We start from the raw sequence: 6,331 nt of genomic DNA, 5'->3' as shown, positions 1-6,331 counted from the left end.
TGCTTCTCGCAAAGTACTTCTAAAATAATATAAGTTTATAATAAGATTCTTCATAATTACTCTCCATGTAACACATTTTCAACAGATTTTTAAAATACAACATTTTCTGAAAATTTGCAATGATACTTTTTAATCATTTATTTTACCAATCGAATATGTTTATGTTTTAAACAAATGTTGCAGATTTCAGATTGTATGATATTTGGCTTACACACAAAGACAAATGTTGTCGAACTTGATAATGTGATAGTTTTATTTTGTCTTTTAGGGAGGTTCCATATTCATAAAGCCAGAGGTCTTAATACTAAGCCTACATTTAGGCGTTTTTGTTTCGCTCATGATAATAAATTATCTACAACTGATAGTTACAAAAGACATTTACTGTTAACTGACTTTTTTGTGTTGGATCATATAGACTTTGATGAGTAAATGTGTTTGTTCTGACTGACGTGGTAGGATTCAAAATCCTTAAATGCTACAGCTAAACTGTACTTATTGACATCTATGCAATTTGTGATGAAATGCTTTGTGTAATGATGTCACTTCTGGTCGCCCAAGGTTTGTTTTGGTAAAAAGTTGCATGTGACAGGTTTCCATGAAGAATTTTTTTTATATATATAATGAAAATCTCTGCCTTGTCCCTTGCCTGCTGATAATTCAACAAACCAAATCTATTGACCACAGTGCATGGTCACCTAAAATTTCAAGTCTGCCCTTTATATTGTCTGACTTCCTCTTACAACTCTGATGCATGTATCCTCTACGCCACACGAGTGTCTTCTTACACAAGAAATGTGAGTGAGACAGGAGCAGAAAAAAATATCTACCCTAGTAATATCATCGTCATAAAACAGCACTGGACTGTATTGGAATCGCCAGACTGGTCTATGGTAAGAGGAAGTCAATTAACATATTCTTACTTCATTATATAATTATATAATTTATGTAGAATTACATAAATTATATAACTTACCAAATACTGTATATTTTATATTTGTGTGTCAACAAATCTGACTCAAGGTTTATAATGACATAATTAGTTGGCACAGATGTATTACAGCAAGCCACCATCCCAATGATATAATAGCATGTCTCAATACCTACAGGAATGACATTTAACCAGTGGCATGACATTCCTATGTTTAGAGTTAATTACAAGTACATTTGACAGACAATTTTCACACTAACATTTGGAAGTGCAATATTTTTTTTATTTTTATTGTGACACAAAGGTTAATTAAACAAAAAAAGCAGACATTTCTTGGTTGCACATGTATTCACGCACATAGGGGGTAGAAACATCTTTGGCTTGTCACAGATTCTCAATCACATTGAGGTCTGGACTCTGACTGGGCAATTCTCACACATTGAAGCACTCCAGTGTTGCTTTGGCCGTGTGCTTAGGGTCAGTATCCTGTTGGAATGTGAAGCTCCAGACCATTCTCAAGTCTCCTGCAGACTGGAACAGGTTATCCTCTAGGGTTGCCCTGTACTTTGCTCCATCTATCGTGTCCTTAATGCTGACCAATTTCCCAGGTCTACCTGATGAAACATATGCAACAACATGATGCTACCACAACCATGCTTCAAGGCAGGGATGGTGTTCTCAAAGTTATGGTTTCTGCTAAACCTAGAACTTTGTGCCAAGGACAAAATTTTTAATTTTGCCCTCCTCACACCAGAGAAACCTTTCCCACATGTATCCAAAATGGCATTTGGCAAGCCTACAGTTTATGACTTATTTTTCTCTCCTCACCACTTCTCCATAAAGCCAAGCTTTTTGGAGTGTCAAGGTTATGAGTTGTCCTGTGATCAGTTTCACCCATCTGAGCTGTGGATCTCTCCAACAACACCTTCAGAGTTACCCTTGGCTTAGAGCATTAATGCTCTTCTAGCTGAATGAACAGAAATCCCCACAGCCACACCCCAAAACTTAGCGGAAAGCTTTCCCAGAAGGGTGGAGCTTATTATAACAGGTGAAATAAATCTGGAATTCAACAAACACATTTGTCACACAGAACCATGACAGACCTGGTAGCTTTTTTCTTAATTTCCAATGGGAAACCAAATACTGTATATTTTATATTTGTGTGTCAACAAATCTGACTCAAGGTTTATAATGACATAATTAGTTGGCACAGATGTATTACAGCAAGCCACCATCCCAATGATATAATAGCATGTCTCAATACCTACAGGAATGACATTTAACCAGTGGCATGACATTCCTATGTTTAGAGTTAATTATTACAGGAATAGAAAGGGTAAAACCTCTTACAGTAAAATGCTACAGAATAAACAACAACGCATCATTTCGAGAAGTCACTACACGAAAAATAGCATTGCATAATCACATCTTACATAAAGGCATAGCGGAAAAAAACTTAATAACACAGCTTACAAAAATCATGCAAGAAAAACAGCACATGCTTGCATTTTGGTTTATGAAATTTATAATACATTTCCCACTAGTACCTGTTTTCATTTTTAGTACCTGTGCTAGTCTGTTATATTTTCAAATACACAAGTGTGTGTGTGTGTGTGTGTGTGTGTGTGTGTGTGTGTGTGTGTGTGTGTGTGTGTGTGTTTTAATAGCACTGTGGTCTTTGACAAATGGTCCTGGTGCAATCATTTTCTCTTCACAGTCTTTTAAACATGCCTTAAGAAAACACGCAGAGAAACGCTTACCCTGTCAGTATATGAAGCATATTTATGGTCAATGTAGATATTTATTGTTACCAAAGTGATATATACATATACAGTTCGTGCACGGTGTATTAAATAGAAATACTCAGTGAACTTTCAGTGAAAGCCCTCGATGGGAGAGGGGTTCAGGATGTACATGGAATACATCACACATGGAGTACAGGGTGTGTGATTGGTTTTAGTAGAAAGGTGTTATAAGTGGGAGCAGTTATATATGAAGGTGTTAATCCAGGTGGGGTCCTCTTACTCTTATTGAGTACTCTTACATTTCTAAGAAGAAAAAAATAACGCTTTTTATTCATTATGTTTTTATTTAAACCTTCAAAGTACTCATTACAAAAAGGTCTCTTCTTCTCTGATCCAGCTAATCACTGTATGCTATACGTCAGTTGCATTTTATTTACATTTCAGTTTAAACTCTGGCAGATGGGATTTGGAAGTGGTTCCAAAAGTCTCCAATGTTCCAATGTTCCAAAGGTTTCTGATGCAAAGAATAAACAAATATACAGGATATTGGTTTATATTTGGTTTTGTGAACTTTCCTCTCTGAACACAACTTTTTTGAATGATTTGTCTCAGCAAAGATATGGCTGATCCATAGCTCTGGTTTTATGGTTATAATCATACATATACCTATCAATAAGTCAGTAAAAAAACCAAAACTATATATATATATATATACATATATATATATATATATATATATATATATATATATATATATATATATATATATATATATATATATATGTCAACATTTCAAGCTCTAGAAAAAGAATCTGCTTCTGACGATTAGATAATACATGAGATGACTCAGCAATCAAGAGGCTCATTATAAGTAATTAAAGTCGATTACAGTATGTAGGCTGGTGTACATGTAGTAACATACAAGACTTCAAACATTCATCATAATTTCAACAAAACTTAAATACAATGGCTAAATATTAAATGTATTAACCCACTGAAGACCTGGGAACAACAACTTCTGTCCAGGAGCCTGTACCATGAAGGCAGTTGAACAAACTCAGGGTTACAGGATTAGTTTCGAGTTGACAAAACCAAACCAATCCAATCGGGCTTTATTGGTACCATGACGCTGGTTATCAGCATTCTCTGCCAACTCAGGTTTTGATCCTTAAGCTATGATTAGTCCACTTGAAAAGCAAGTAATTATATTGGAATTTAAACCTACACTAACCGCAGACAGCAATACTGTTGAGGCTGCCAAAGCTCAGGAACGTTGCTGATTGTGTACATGCGTAAGTTTACTTTTAAAGGCTTACAATGAGAATAAACGGATTGAAACTTATAACGCCAACATCTTTCATGTAATTTCATTTAATATAAATGTAAATTGTTTTAATTAAATGTTCCTCTCCAAAGTGCTCTTCTTACAGTTTGCATTGGGGAGTTGAATTAGATGCGTCACTTATATATCCCTTTGCTCACAGCTGATTGGGTTTTTCTCTTACCCAGAACATAACCCGCCCCGGAGCAGGTTAGCCATGGAGCGTAAGTTACTATGGCAATGAACACCGGCAAAAGCCGAGCCACTTTCATGGTACATAATACCCAGGGTTGGCACAAACTAAACTGAAACATACCTGGCTAGACACCTAAACCAGCTTCATGGTACAGGCCCCAGGTGCAAGACCATTTAGTGCTTTATAGGTCAATCTTAAATTTGATTTGGAGCCAATGCAGTGTGGATAAGATCGAGGTGATGTGGTCGTATCTCCTGGTTCTAGTTAGGACTCTAGCAGCTGCATTCTGGACTAACTGGAGTTTGTTTATGCTCCTACTGGAACATCCAGACAGTAAGGCATTACAGTAATCCAACCTAGAGGTGACAAAAGCACACAGTAAAATCCCTAGTGTTGAAATAATACCCAGAGTGTTTATTTGAGTCCAATGGACTTATATAAACACTGTAGGGTGTGAATTCAACACTGTGGGTGTTAAATCAACACTAGTGATTTTGCAGTGCATGAACTAATATTTCTGCATCATGTAGTGACAATATATTTCTTATCTGAGCAACATTTCTGAGATGAAAGAAGACTATCCTAGTAATATTATCTACATGAGCATCAGATGATAGACTGGAGTCAATAATCACTCCAAGGTTTTTAACTGCTGTACATGATGAAACAGAAAGAACATCCAGAGTTACTGTGAGATCAGAAAGATTATTTCTAGCTACACGTGGGCCTAGTACAAGTTCTTCTGTCTTATCAGAATTAAGTAAGAGGAAGTTAATAAACATCCAACGTCTAATGTCCTTTACACATTCCTCAACTTTACTAAGCTGCTGTCTGTCATCTGGATTCGCTGAAACATACAACTGTGTATCATCAGCATAACAGTGGAAGATAATTCTGTGTTTATGAATAATTCTACCCAGTGGTAGTGTAATGGGTATGGAAAATACTCCATAAATTTAATGTGTAGAATTACACAAAAAGCATGTGTACCTGGTGTGACTGCCTGTTTGTCTGAGTATTTTTCCGTTTATTGTCATGATGTCATTGGTTTGTGTAATTTCCTGTTTTGGCTTCTCCTCTTCCCTTTCGTGTTATGGTTGAATGGGAGAGGTAGATTTAATTTTGAATTTTCAGTAATCTTGTTTCATCTTTATTTAAATCATCATTTATATACTTGTATACCCATTTTAGTTTGTGTGTATAGTGTTATTTTATTTATCTGTGTGATTATTTTTGTTGTTTTACCCTTTTTTTGAGTGATTTTTTTGTATTTTGTTTCAACATGTGCCCTTTTGTGTTATGGTTGAATGGGAGAGAGAGAAGAGAGAATAAACAGAGTTGACCCAGTTGCCGTCCGCCTACGTTTTTTTTCTGGATTAAATAAAACACACAACGCAGACTACAACCAGTTAAAGTAGCATATATAAAGAAAAAAGCAGTGGGCCTAAAGGAAAAGGAAAATGTAAGGACATCTGTCCATGAACTGAATCTGAAGAGAAAGTGGGTCATGCAGCAAGACAACGAGTCTAAACACACGAGTCGTTCTACCAAAGAACGGTTAAAGAAGGATAAAGTTCATGTTTTGGAACGTCCAAGTCAGAGTCCTGACTTTAATCCAGTAGAAATGTTGTGGAAGAACCTGAAGCGAGCGGTTCATGTGAGGAAACACACCAACACCCCAGAGCTGAAGCTGTTCTGTACTGAGGAACGGGATAAAATATCTCTGATTTAGAGATATCTCTGATATCTCTAAATCTGATGATGTTTTGGGTTACATTTATGCAGAAATATAGAAAATTCTAAAGGGTTCACAAACTTTCAAGCACCACTGTACATCTACAAAATGATAACGATTAGTCAAATAAGACTTGAGCCAGGAGAGCGCTGTTTTCTTAACTCCAGAAAGATTTCCTAGTCTATCAAGGAGAACAGTATGATCAATGATTTAAAATGGTGCACTAAGGTCAAGCAACACATGCAAAGAGTCACAGACCCTGATCTGACTGTGGGGTCAAATGACGTGCTGTAGCTTTATTATTGCTGATTATGTGCAGTAGCTGTATGAATATTCGAATGTTTATGTTGTATAGAAAGTTTTCTATATTTAATCAACATGAAATAATAACTCACCAGCCAAGAGG

Source organism: Ictalurus punctatus, chromosome 11, assembly GCF_001660625.3.
Source record: "Ictalurus punctatus breed USDA103 chromosome 11, Coco_2.0, whole genome shotgun sequence".
Taxonomy (NCBI): Eukaryota; Metazoa; Chordata; class Actinopteri; order Siluriformes; family Ictaluridae; genus Ictalurus; species Ictalurus punctatus.
Note: the sequence above shows the minus strand (reverse complement) of the source record.